The 14,908-nt window shown below is 37.1% G+C and overlaps 1 protein-coding gene across 3 annotated transcripts in view; it reads left to right on the forward strand.

Moving 5' to 3' along the window:
* The window catches only part of hoxc10a (homeobox C10a), a 126,960-nt gene that overhangs the window by 33,193 nt on the left and 78,859 nt on the right, over window positions 1-14,908 (forward strand). For 2 of the 3 annotated variants that reach the window (XR_012599244.1, XR_012599245.1), the window contains exon 3: window positions 5,628-5,721. The gene's annotated coding sequence lies outside the window, so the exon portion shown is untranslated. Of the gene's footprint in view, window positions 1-5,627; window positions 5,722-6,948; window positions 7,047-14,908 lie in introns of those variants that run through there. The other variant, XR_012599246.1, reaches the window with a different exon arrangement.

Raw genomic sequence — 14,908 nt, forward strand, 5'->3', positions numbered from 1 at the left:
TTGACTGGCCAAGTTTTGGGACCTTTTGTTTGTTTGTTGCTGATGTTATAGTGGCAGTCTTTGTCCAACTTATCTAACACACAAAAAAAGTATCATCCTTTTTTTAAAGGAGGTAGATATTAAATTTTTCCCTCTTCATCTGTACCTACACAACATGCTGTATTTTGCTTTTTAATGCATAAAACCAGCCTGAGAAAAAAAAGATACAAAGTAGTTGTGTCAAAGAGATTTTTACTTTATTCAACTTGATTTCATGTTGTCGGGAGGAGACAAGTGCACATCCATGTGCTTTTACAGGAAATTGGAACAGACACAAATGAAATGAATTCAGGATAAAAAAAAATTAGTTCAGAATTAAGACTTAAAAGACATAAAGCTTCAATCTAAATTAATGCTCAAAATGCTTTAAATGGTTCATGCACTGCATGTCATTTTATTCACAATTGGACAACATAAACACAAAGTTCAAAAAGATATTAACTCATTCACTGCCAGCCGTTTTCAGAGCAGAGAGCTTCATACTGCCAGCCGTCAAACAAAATTGACGTCTAAAGACGATGTTCGACGTGGAAATGACGTCTATATACGTCAATGGCAGCGAAAGAGTTTAGGAACAAATGAAGGACTATATCACTGTTATTACACAGGAATATCAAATCAGTATCTTAACTTCATACCCATTTCGAAGGCACCTGAATAAATCTGTTGTGATTTTTTTTTACTAAAATCTCTCAAGAATCAAAAACTAAACTCAGAACCAATTAAACCTAATTATATCTTTTCATGTTGAAGACTTACTGTATTAAAACGCTTTTAACATAACTTTTGAGGTTTAATGTTAAACAGCAACGGATATAATACAATGATTTTAGAGGAATCACACAAACAAGACATATCATCAAAACAATATCTGATTATCCGGACACAACTATGTAGTAGAAACCAACTCGGGGGCTTAAAAAACCCTGAGAACCCTGTGAGCACAGTGCTGCATCCACAAGCAGATTCAAACTGTACCATGAAAAGAAGTAACCATATCTAAAGATGATCTAGAAGTGTTGGTTTGTCTGGGCCATGAGCCCATTCAATATGGAGTGAGGCCAAGTGGAAACCTGCCCTGTGGTGTGACAACCAATAAAATTTGCCATTCTCTATGAAAATCATGGAAGCCACATCCTCTGCTCTAGAGAGGACAGGGACCACCCGGCTTGTTATCAGCTCACAGTTCAAAAGTCAGCATCCATGAAGGAATGGAGGTGAAAGGAGCAGATGGCATGGGCAGCTTACACATCCTGAAGGGCACCTCCAATGCTGTGCCGTTTGAGGCTCACAGGTTGTGACTTATCCCCCATTGAAAACATTTGAACTGTGAAGCAGCTGAAAATCTATATCAGGCAAGAATGAGACATTTCACTTTCAGAACTATAAAATTGGTCTCCCTGGTCCCCAAACATTTACAGAGTACTATTAAACAAAGAGATGATGCAACACAATGGTAAACATGTGCCTTTCACAACTTTTTAAAGCGTGTTGTTGGCACTAAATTTAAAGTGAGCATATATATATTGAAAACTGGCATTATTTTGATTAAATTAAGATTTAATTTTTTTTAAAATATTAAAATCTGTTTAAATAATATATACAAAATATCAACTTTTGCGGAAATGGAGTTGTGAACGTTTAAGTTGGCCTACATGATATGAAAAACATGTCTATTTGCATTGATTTTTTTTCTTGAGAATAATGTGGTCAAAGCAAAAAAAAAAAAAAACTAAAAAAAAAAAAACAGAATACACTTCAATTAGAAGTCTATATGTGTCCTGCTATTTATGTTTTGCAGAATGCCTGCTTTAAATATGCCCCACCTGATTCCAGATCAATTCAAAAGTCTCTCGGTCTCCCTCACATTAAAATTTGTATGTGTTGAGTGAGGCAGTGCATTGGCAGCTTACAAAGATGACTTTTGTCTTTCACTGTGAGAAGTTCAGATTTTGAGTTATTTATTGCCAGTGTTTACATTATGATACTATTGATATGTAAATTAATTGTGCGGCCCAGTTAAAATCCCACATAGTTAGAGTAAATTTGACAGATCTATACAGTGTGTCCACAAAGTCTATTACAAAAAAATATTTCAAAAGCAAATGAACAGAAAATCAAGTGGAAATTGTTAAAAAAAAGGAGGATTTAATTTTTTTTTAACCTATTTAATATACCTCTGTGTGGGCACTGTTAGCTGTAGGAGAATGCTGAAAAGCTTGTCTTACATGATCAATGTTTTCCTCAGGTTTTCTTGGTCACCCACCCCTCTCTTTATCCAACACTGTCCTAGTTTCCATAAATTCCTATTGCCATGCACAAATTGATGGAAGTGATGGTGAATTTCTTCCATACTTAGTTCTGTAGTTTCCCTACGTCTGCGTGCCTGATTTTGTTTAAGTAAACCATGACACACTGTCTTTTCTTGAGGTGCAGCCATGTTTTAGTGGTTCATTTAATAGTACCTCTTTTATTAACATCATACCTGAAATACACAAATGTAATGTGATTAAAAGCTTTGTACCTAGAATAAATCTGATCAAGATATCTCGTCATTTGCTTTTGTAATGTTTTTTAATTGCAAAGAGACTTTATGGACAGCCTCAGCATACATCATGCATTGATCTGTAATGCAAATATTGCAAAGTCCATCTTTGATTCTTGCGCATACTTTTTGCAGTGTTTCTTGACCACTCTCAACTATCAACCGTTAGCTCTTACTAACTCATTCTCTAGTTGAATAATTATACTTTTGACCTTTAACTATTAGACAATTTGAGTCTATCCGCATCTAGCACAAGGCAGTAAACCAAGCAGCCCCACATTTTCTGAAACAAAATCTGTTTCCATTGTTTCCTGGGATATCTTGTTAACTAATGGCGTACACAGATGTTTATGTTTTTATTGGAAGTTCTTATAAGTACTACCATTAACTACTACCAAACGAAGTAGACCTACCACATTATGTTTAATGCCCAGCAGCTTTTTCTTGCTTCATATACATTACTTAGTGATTGATGCCTGCAAATGCACAGACCATGGCTCAATCTCTGATTGCCTGTTTACAGGCCTCTGACACTTTTATAGCTCTCCTAATACCATTACAAAGTATTGCTCCAACAGCAGGACTCTCGCCTTTCCTGTAGAATAAGATACAAAGCCTGTTCGCTGTGATCACTCAAAGATGCCCAGTTGTGAAAATGAGTTTTTGTTAAGCACTTTGTGGGCTTACTGGCCTTTTGTGGTCCACGCTGTTAGTGATGGTTGGGCAGATTTCATGCAACTGCTTGAACACTATACACAGACAGTTACACAAGTTTTAATGTTGAGATTCAAATTAATATTTAAAAAGAATAACATTAGAAAATCCTGCAGCTCATACTTTATGTTGATTAGGGGTTATTAGTAAAAGATTATATATATGATATAACTTATATAATTGCTCTAAATGTGTTGTTATGAATTTAAGTGTTTAAAAACTTTTGATATATATATTTTTTTTGCATTTCTTGTTTGTGAAGCAATTCAGATGGGTAGGTAGATAGACACACATACATACAATACCCAGTCTAATGTAGGTATCACTGTTCTTGATAAAGGCCTATGCTCAGATGGTATCAAAAATAGCTTTGGTAGGAATAAAATGATTTAAAATTACTGCCCTGGGAAGTGTCAACATAAAAACAATCAGGATTCATGCCCTATGGCCAGTTGTTCAAATAATTTAATCCGGATCAAAATGATCCAGATTTGGAAATCCCATTTCTTGCTTTTCAGGATTAGGTATTCAGCCTCAGCTTTATGCCGTTTTTTTTTTAAAGCAACATTGGATTGGGTCACCCTGATCCGTATACACAGTTTTCAAGATTACCAAATTTGGATTTCCATTGCTCTAAATGGGACAACATATCACAGTGTGAGCTACCAGCTCTGTTAAGAACAGGTCGAAGAATCAACGTGGGGTCATTGTAAGTGTTTTTTCCATTTTGAGAAAAAACAAAAATAACATAAACATCCACTTCTACTTTTAATTTCTTTTTATGCCTGCTCATCTGAGCAACAACAAATGAATAAAAAAAATACATTAAAAGATACAAAGTGGTAGAGGCTAAATGTCCAGTAGTTAGCAAAAATAAAAAAAAGCTCAGGGTTCTTCTTCATCTGTGAAGGAGAGTCCAGCATTTTCATGCTCTGCTTTTAGAAGGCAGATCTGAAGTTTTTCTCTGGTTTGCTGCAGTTTGGTCAGCTTGATCTGTTCCTCTGTCAGAAGTATATGTGCTTCTGCTCTTTCAGTTTCTCTTTGTTTTTACTTCACGATACTGAAAGACTTCATTGGTAGCCAAAGTTAACTTTCTCTGCGTTATCACCGTAATATTTAAAAAGTCAAGTGCAAAATACAATTTAAAGTATCCACACTAAGTTGTACAAATGTAAATTTTGGCAATTTTAAAGTTTTACATTTTCTTCCTGAAAGTCACCTTGAAAACCTACCTTCTGTTGGGATCAGGATAATCCTGTATTTCTGGATCAAAGTGATCCAAATCCTACTGAAAAGTTCTGAACAACACAAACTGAAGGTTTGATCCAGATTAAAAGTAGGATTAGATTACATGAACTAATCCAATTTTGAAATCCTTCTTTCCCTTTTGAACAACCCATTTTCATGATTTAATCCAATTCGATAACCAAAATCCGATTGGATTACCTGGCTACTGGATGTCAAACATGTTGATATAGAAAATTTCATAGTACCTCAGCTAGTTAGAAAGAGAAATTTCAGTCAGTTTAAGACAGAATAATGGTCAAAGCAACAGTCATGTTGCCACACCACCAGTCTTAAAACTAAGTAGCAGTCTGTTGCTAGGACAACATTTCTTTTGGCTGCCTACCAGTAAAACTGTTCCAGTTTGCATGATCAATAGCTTGTCACAGCAAGGGGCAGCTCTGTTTGTGCAATACAGAGGAAGGACCAGAAGACAGCAAGTTTACTGTTTGTTGAATAAAAGTCCAGACAATAACCCAGGAGGGACACAAAAATTTCCAATATACCACAGCATAAGACATAAAAGAAGAGCTTCAGAACAGCAGAAAGCCAAATGTAACAACACTTTGAAATGAGACTTTCCTCTGGATGCCTATGTGAGCATACATGTTGAGTCAGTCATTTCTCTGTAAGAGCTCAGTTGCAGACAGGCACCATCGGGGCTCACCCCTGCTGTGGAGCATCACCATAATATTGTTGGGTCAGCATGCTGAACGCACAGTGGAAAACAACATGAGTTTTCTGTAGTTAGTACGCTGCAGGAAGGTAAACGTCAGAATACCTTTTAATTAACATCATCTGAGAACCTCACCATTCACATACTTCACTTACCTTTGATTTAAAATGTGATTCACTGGTATTGAATATCAAGTTTCTCTTATTGCAGTCCAACCCTTCTTCTCATTTTACCAGTTGTGGACATAGAGCTGACCTATTCTTGCATCCTGATCTTTTTTGGCTAAATTTCATCATGTGGTGGCTATGACTCAACGATAACACTGAATGTTACCATATTTTTCTAAAGTGTGTTTTATGTTCTTTTTAGATGCTGTAGCTATTGCCGAATGTTAAAGCCAGGATGTCGTGTGCTTGAACATCCCTCTGGTCTCCTGCAAAGATCTTCAATCAACACCCTGCAGGTAACAGCATCTAAGCTGCAGTTTACCACGTTTTAACAATCTTTTTACCTCTTATCTCAACAAATAGGAATGCATGTCTGAAGTAATCCTGAGTTGCATTTTCTGCTCTTTGTGACCTAGACCACAGGTTTACTGGTCTATTGTAAGAATGTCTCAGTCCCACTTCAAACAAGAGACTGACGTCAAGTTTCAACTTCTAAATAAGAACAATCACAGTAGTCTATTCCTTTTTTTAAAAAGACATTGCATGTTGAAAGGAAAAACTTGAAGCCCAGGAAGCTTCAAGTTTATTTTTCTTTTCAATCAAACTTGCAACCCAAAAAAGTCTGCAGCCAAGAACGGCAGACTGGAGAGTTTGTTTTAACTTTAGCGTCAGAAAGAAATCGAAAAGCAAAGGAGGAAGGATTGAGAGGAAAGGTAAAGAGGGGGAGAAACCCAGTCAGGATTTATTTGCCTTCGAGCCATAAAACGGATGTAAAACCTGCTGTAGCCACTTGGAAGTTGTTGTCAGTGAGGCTGACTCAGCCACACTCGGAGCACCCTAAATTTTGATGGAAATGTCTCGTGAAATAGAGCTTTGGTAAACTAGAAGTGTGTATATTTTTTGCCTGCATATTCACTGTCATTTACAGTTATCAATATAGAAGGAGCTGGAGCTTGAAGTAGGAAGTCAAAATCTGTGACTTCTTGAAGAAAAAAGGAAAAACAGACATTTTGAACATGTTGAAAAATTTATATGGCAGAAAAAAAGAATGTGTTTTAGTTTTATAAAAATAAGAGCAATGCAGAATGAAACATTTAGAAAGGGAAGGCAGATGATAGTTTAAGTCAGCTAAAGTGAATAAACAATATATAATTTGCAAAAAAGTGATTTGATCTTTCTTATACTTTATTGTACACTTTGAGTACATGAAACAATTCTATTATTGAAGGTATAGTTGTAAAAATTTACTAATACTTTTTAGTACTGTAATTTTGTTTCCCGTCTAATAACATAAAGTAAAAGTACAGGCAAAACAGATAGTGGCTGCCAGCTGTATAATTTTGAGGCCTTATTGTTCAATTCCAAGATGTCTGAGAGAATTAACGAGACACAGAAGAAATTTCCCTGAAGTCCACAAACATGTGACTTTGATCATTTTATTTCAAAAGTTCCATCAGGAGTTCCTCTTTCATGAGATCAATCATGTGGAAAACTCTGAGACTTTTTTTTTTTCCATATGGTAGGTATCCAGTTTTGGAAAAGCTCCTCTCTTGTGGTTATATTTCACCCACATGCAGTACGGGAAGGGGCTGTAAACGAATATTTTCCTCGCTTAGTTGACTCGCTGTACATAAATAAACAAAATCCGTCTGCAGCGATTTGTCCCCATCAGTCTGTTCATGGTAAAAAGCGTGCGTACGTGTGTGGAGCTGTGTGAAAGACGGCTGTGTGAATGTATGCGGTCCATTCGAGAGCTTCTTTTGAGCATAATCTGCATCTTGCTGTGCTCTTTGACATCACAAGGAGAAAAATCCTTGGACTTTTAAGGAGGTTTTAATTTTTTCAACTTAAAGAAAGAAAATGAAGCTGTACATCTTACAGTTTGAATCCATGGAGACAAGCTCACTACACTGAGTTTTCATAAGTTTTCATTGGTACCATTGGTATTAATATTTGTTTGAACATTTGACCTACAAGTCATTTTACTGAGAGAAGCAAGAAGGATAATATGTGTTTATCTGTACAGTTCTGAGCTTGGAAGCATCTGGACACAAACAGTAACACACATCACACAGTAATCTAGAAACACAGCGCTCCTATGTCATAAATCCACCATACTGACACTTTCCATTCTTTTTCAACTCATATAGATGGATTCACGTTTGAAAGTGTACTTCCAAGACATCAGAAGAGTAATCTAGAGAGTTTAGATCTATGGCTTTGACTTACATTATTCTCTAGTGGAAAAAAAGCAAATGGTCATAAGAAATACAACTAAACTAAATCCTTGGTATCATTGTGTACTATTTTGCCATCCTGCAATATTAACACACAACAAAAAAGCTGCAGTCTCCCAAGTTTAAAGGCAGACTAGGATACTACTTTTATTTGACACTTAGAAATTACTGTAATGTTCTTAGACTCTTTACACAAGAATATTTACAAAAAATATCAGAACAATCACAGTAAATTTGTCACTTAAAATATGAAAAAAGAGAGGATATTTAATAACTGTTATTAAAATTTACTACTATAGCTTTTAACTGCTTAGTTATGATATTTGAATTGTAAAAACACAAGTGTGCTGTAAAAAATAATTTTATGATTGAAAAGAAACTTGCGCTGCATTGCAGCGGGCCTCTCAGTGTTTATCATCTCTTTATTTCCCAAACGATCCTCCACAGAAGAGGAAAACTTTTAAAATGCTCAGGCAGTTTTCTAATCTGCACTTGTCAGAGTTTGAACAAAAACAAAAAGCTATGTCTGTTAAACACTGTTTCAGTTGCTCCTAAAATAGAGTTTTGTTGATGCTGTAGAAAAGAAAGCATCACACTGCAGCTTTTCCTGACTGATTCAAATGACTGACTCTCATTTAGCTGCCTGCAGGTCACATCTGGGTCCAGCCTGAAGCTGCCCACTGAACCAATTCCTAAACTGAAAGAGCCAGCGCCTCACTGTCAACTCAATCTCTAGTTTTGGGGATGTCATCGAATATAGTTAGTTTGGTAAGCTTGGATGGTGAAACATTTAATCATTTGTTTTATTCCGTACATCTCCACTAGCCCCTGGAACAGGCATCTTCAGATTCTCAGCTGAATTCAGCCTGAATGATCTTTTTGTGTGTACTCTCAGCTAGAGCAGGAGGCATTGACAAATATTTCTACATGCAATGTTTCCCAGATTCCACAACGCTCAAAGCAGCATTAAGACACCCATTTCACATCCGATTATATCATGGAAGTGTTATGTGGAAAAGCAGAATACATAGTAAAACAATATTTACTTTAAAGCCTTTTTTCTCCCCGCAGGTTCATGAAAGTAACAGATAATATCTTTCTATGCAAATCTTGACAGGTATTGGTTCTCACATGCTGAGTTCAAAACATCATATAAATACAATAAAGAGCAACATGCACCACACAAAGAATAACATTAGGACAGTGTTAGAAAGTTTAGCATGGCCTGAGGTATGGGGTGTTTTTTAGTTTAATGACGACCATCCACAAAAAAAGTGTCCCTTGAAGAGTGATGTAGTCATCATTTCCATATTCATTCCCCATACAAAACGTGACTGTGTTCAGATTGTTTGCTCATGGCCGAAATGGTTTCCTTTAGGGTTAAATTTCTTCATGAGGTTGTTCTTTCTTTGACTTAAACTGTGCAGCCACTTTCATAAAGCAGATGAAAACTGTCGCCCAGTTTTATCAACTGTTTCATTATCTTATAAACTAGATTATCAGACTGTAGTTAATCAGTTTATACATAATACCAAGTTGTTTTTCAGTTTTGGACTCTGTGTGCCAGTCTGTTGTAATTAAAACATCTGACCTAAAAGCAGTATGCAGTAATCTTTAACCTTAAGTGTCAGATTTCCCAAAAGGACTCAACTCTAATGATTTGACCTCCCCAAAAATGTAAATAAAAAAATAAAAATGATCAATTTCTGCATGCTCCTTTAAAATTTGATGTATATTGTTTAATAAATTTTAGTTTACTCGTTGAATTTAATTATTTATAATTAAAACAGTTTCAAAGAATGATCTTGTTGTTTCATCTTTATCTTTTTTCTACCAGATTAAACTCAGGCTGTCTACCCTGTAAGGATTATTGTTTAGAGATGTTCTCACACGACCAGTCAACAGGTTAAAAAGGTCAGATCGCGCGCATTAATTTGTAGCCTCTATCTTAGACTTGAAATTATTGCCATATAACCACATGTAAAACCCTCTCACGCATTTAATATCTTACTGATGCGCATTATTTCACGGCCTCTTCGGCCATTAAATACTCAATTAAATAGAAAATTAATTAAAGCTCTGCTGCAGAACCGATGCACTTTTCGGGAAGTACAGTCGCACAATTCGGGAGTCTAAGTTTTGGAGTTTTGTTGGCCTCTCCATAAAACCCCACGCACGAAGAAAAAGTGTGAGAATGTGGTTTTTCATCGCTCTGTTACTCCTCTGAATAGGTTTGTGAACGTGCTGCATTTCTCACGTGAGGTTTGTGTTAGAGTTTTCCTGTAAAATAATTTAAAGGAAAGTAAATGATACACGGCTTTTTGAGACAACCACTAAGAACTAGTAAGGCAGATCTGTTGTCGTGTTAGAGTACGTTTATAAATATAATTTAATTTGATGTATTTATGTTGCTTCTCAAATCATCTCAGGATTGAACAAAAGCTGCATCTTTTCCCGATTTATGTGTGTCTTTTTCTTAAACTGAGTTGTATATGAGTGCCTGAAATAATTCTAATGACAACATGTGCTATGGGTGTACTTTCTCTATATTTTCCTTCCGGTAAACCTAACAAAAATATAGAGATAATAAATCAAAAAATGAAAAAAAAAATGCGTCGGTATGCAACAGTTAAACCTTACTAATTCCCTCAAGTGGGAAAGAATCCTATACATTTTGAATCAAAGTCGGGTCGGACCGATATTTAGTTTGCTTTATTGTGGTTGGGTATATATGGAATCCACAAAGTGAGTGAATTTCGATGTTTTTCTCCTCAACGGAGAAACCTTTTTTTTTTCTTCTTAAATACACACCACAACGCTGTATTATAATTCTAATAATCCTGATCAAGATACAGCCAGGCACATCGTATGCATATTTATAGTGGATTAATGACCTTTCACTCACTGATAGTGTCTGCTTTGGGGCTACTGATGGTATTACCCTCTCTTTTCGTTCCTCTCTTGTCTCGGCTGTCCAGTGAAGGTCTCCTCTATGTTTTCCGTTGGATCGGATATGCAAACGGCTACTGTTTTAGTTTACGAGCGAGGTGATGGAGGTGAGGGGTGTCCTCTCCTCAGCTAACCTAGATCTGTCTGAGCACACTGACTTTGAACTTGAACTTCGTCTTGCTCATCTTTATAATGCGCCCAACACAGTAGCACAAGTGGAGCTGCACTAATTTTGGTGCATAAATTAATTCACCCCGCTGGTCTGTCATTCCGCCCACGCGTGATTCGTATTTCTGAATTTAGTGTTGCTCCTCTACAAACAAGAGGCGACACAAACTTAGCCACAGTTTCACCATGGTTCTTTTGTCTGTCTTTAATTTAACCCTTGCTTTGGTTACTTTGTCATCTAGTTTCTATTGCAGGCGCAGAGAAAATTAAAGCTAGGGTTTTTAAATAGCATGCATATAAATAAAATGGACAGATTTTATGCACTCTCTTCAGTAAATGGAACTTCGAAGCAAAATGTTTCCCATCGTCAGGATGTGCCAAGTGACAATCCGTTAGCAAATGTACTAAAAAAAGCAAGAGAAGCTTTGATTGTAGAGAAAAGTCACTCGACTTTAACTTTTTTAAACATTAAAATATATTTTTTATATCTCAAAGGCCTTGTTTGCTCTCTTTCCAATCAAATTTTAGAAACGCGTTATTCAATTAGTGCCTGTTTTTTTCTCTCTGTGGCCTGTCCCTCTGTAACTGTATCCCATTTAATATCGCGCACATGTGCTCAGCCTAAGTAAATTGGTATAAACACATCCACATGATGAAACGAATAAAGCGATCACGTGAAACCCCTATCGATGGTTGACGTGAGGACAGTAGATTACATTTTTTTTTCGTGCATGAATGTAAATATAAGTCTTGTAATTATTTCACTTTACCTCTGGTGCGTGGTGAGGGTATGGGCACAGTTGCGTAACAATACTTCACATCCTCCACGCCGCACATCGACCTGCACACACGACACTTCTCTGGAACAATTTAAAATAATCAAGCCTATAGTTTTAACTTAAATATCAATTAAGGGTGATACATATTTCAGAAGACGTGTCTAAATTTGATGGCATTCCAGACATTACAAACACGTGTCGATGCATATTATGGTCGACTGATATAAAGTTGACCAACAGAATTCACATTTGCTGCAGGTAGTTTTTTTCCATCTCCTGCTGGAAAAGTCTGAATGCTCCAAGTATTTAAGATGCTGTCTGTAAACACTCCGATGGCTTAGGTACAGCGCATTCCGAAGCCAAAACTGCATCTACTCGATCAGCCTGAGTGACCTCTGAATGATGTAAATGATGCAGTCCACAATATTGAACCCGTTTCAGGCATTCTGTGATGAATCTGCTCGCTACTGCGTGGCCTCTCTGCAGCTCCCCTGTGCATCCTTTATGCATAACTCTTAGCATTGGATCAACTTGGATCGTTTTGTTCAGTGTTATTTGGATAAGACGTGTTTGTAGTATTGTCGCCTTCGTGCATCATTTAATTTCTTTGATATCCCTCCGTCTCAGCAAACAGGTGCAGACGTTTCTCGTTCCTGCAGCTCCTCAACGCGGTGCACACTGCAGGCTATGCATACTGACACTGCAGGCCTGCTGCAGCCTCGATGAGGAAGTTGTTGTCCTTAAAATGGCTTTCTGTAAATTTCCCGGATTTTTATTTGGTGCCTTAGAGCAAAGTGGGCTTCACAGCGTGAGCTGTATAAATAAACCATTTGCCTATATGAAATATAGCAGACTTCATGTTTAAGAGATCTTTACGTCGCAGTATAAGCTAAATGCTGTGGGTTAATGATAGTGTGAAGACAGTAATAAAGCGTACACTTTATTTTAGAAGTTTTGTGATGACGTGAATGTGGAGGTGTCGCCAGGCGCTCCACAGTACTTTTACACGAAGTTGTTGAAATACCATCATCATTGATAATATGAGATGCATTCCAGATAGCTGACCATCAAAGTTGGTTTGAAAAATGAAATACAAGATTTGTTTTTTTTTCTGCAGTGCTACATTGTAGTGCTAGAGACGATTCTATAATCATTTTCTTCACTGTAAGCAACATTATATTATCATGAACCGTTGAAATCGGCACGTTTTGTCACTTCACCTCATATTGTCGTGTTAAGCTCACAGATATTCATCCCGCGTGTCCTCGGAATTCTAACAGCATTTTGTCACTTTGTATTTTAGACGCTGCTTGGTGTTACAGGCTGCGATGGGCACAAGTATTAATATAAAAGTGGCGTGGCCTGTAACGCAAGCCTCTGAAGATTAATTTGAAATAGTTTTCCATCATAGGGAGATCTCTTTTTCCTGGTTGCACAGCTGCTGGTTGATTAAAAGTTATAAAATAATCGAAGACTTAGACCAAATAATCTATTTGTTGTTTTTCTTTCTCCTCAAATCAGGCTGAAATGCGTTAGTTACACTTTTAACAACCTAAAAAAATCACATGTAAAAAGTCCTCATCATTGATATTTCTCTAAGGCTCTCCGCGTCGGACAAACATGTTAAGGTATAAATCATTGAAAACACACTCTTACACACACTTCATTTCTTTCGGGTTGCTCTCTGGTTTGAAATATGTGCAGTAAGTTTGGAGCCCTCTGTGCAGCGGGAGAAGCGATGAGATGATTAATGATGAACGTGTGTGTCTTTTGTTTTGCTGTCTGGACGGATGGAGCGACCGCCTCTCTTAACTTGAACTTGGACTTCCGACTAGACAAGTCCAACTGTGGGTTTCTTTAGTCAGCTCCCTCCCTGGTTAATACGCCAGACTACGACCAGTCCTATTTGAAAAAAAAAAAAAAAAAGAAAATAAATAAAATGAACAGAGCTGAACTTTATCATTGGAGACACTTAAGAAAAAAATACAAATAAAAACAAAAACAAAAAAACAAAAACATAAACCTCTTGTGTAGGACAGACCGGACTTAGACCCGCAGAATTGTGGAGATCAGACTTCTTTAAGCTTGTTCTCTTAATCTGAGAAAAAAAAGCCTGAAATGACACATAACGTTTGTAATAAAGTAAGCAGTATACCAAAGTTAGAAAATGCGAAGCATGGTGACTACATTTGTCTTTTTTTGTTGGTTTGTACGTACAACATGCCTCTTTCATGGCACTGCACATTTCCAGCTCTGTTCGTAATATGGCACAAAACGACTTTATTTTCCCAAGTTTTCAAAAGATTTTTACAAATCGTTGCTCACTATTTATGAAACTATACTTATGTATTTACAAATCTTTGTGACCATGCCTTTTTCTCTTGTATTCAAACTTGCTCCATATTCTGCAAATGTTTAGGGCTTAAGTTTGAACCAATACACCGATACTGTTTCCGGCACATTGATAGTTTATGTAATTTGTGAAACTACACTTCCTATTGAATAATGTGCTTAAGTACCAAACTCGGTTTTGTTGACATCATCCAGTCACTGGTGGTGCTGGCGGTTTGATAAGAATATAAGTACGGTGGTCTAAATCAAAAGGCAGTAAATCCCGTGTTGTATTTAGTGAATCCTCTCTGGCCTGGTTGTTGTGGTGCTCTGCCAGCCTGTCCTCTCTCCTCTGGGCGCGGCTCCGCCTGGCCCGTTTTATTCTGCGGTTTACCCACAGCCGGCCTCTCATTTATAGTCTACCTGCTCGGGATGAGGCTGAACGAGTTGAGTCTAAGATAAATTATTAATTGTGGCGTAGATGGTCATTTTCCTATTGCCTGGTATTATTCAACCACTGTATAAACAGTTGGAAACAAAAAAGGTAGATTTAACCTGAGAGTGGGATTAAGGTGCAATTTACAGACACACACAGACAGGAGTGTTATGGCATCCCTTATCTGTGATCAGAGATGTCATCAATGTGTGTTCTTTATTTGGGTAAGGATTAAGAATGGTGTTTCACATTCAGAATAGGCAGTCTGATCTGTAAAACGTGTCTGAAGACCCCCATGGTCTAAAGTCGACACTTTGGTGTCTTCTATTCACTGTACGTCGTTTCACGAACACTTACGCTAATTCCAGTTTGCCCAGCAAAAAAATGTCCAGTCCCATCGCCAACAGTGTTGTGATAAATCAAGTAATCTGAGGATGTGGTGGCTTTTGCTTCGTGTCTTATTATATTTGAAAGAAGGCATTTGTTGCGTGCTAGTGTCCGGCCAGGGTTTTAAAGTGCGCTCACGCAAATGCATACACCAATGAAAGCTAAGACAACGAGGAATGCGTGAATCTTGGTGTGA

Source organism: Halichoeres trimaculatus, unplaced genomic scaffold, assembly GCF_033239565.1.
Source record: "Halichoeres trimaculatus isolate MK-OKI-2021-1 unplaced genomic scaffold, fHalTri1.1 fHalTri1_scaffold_11, whole genome shotgun sequence".
Taxonomy (NCBI): Eukaryota; Metazoa; Chordata; class Actinopteri; order Labriformes; family Labridae; genus Halichoeres; species Halichoeres trimaculatus.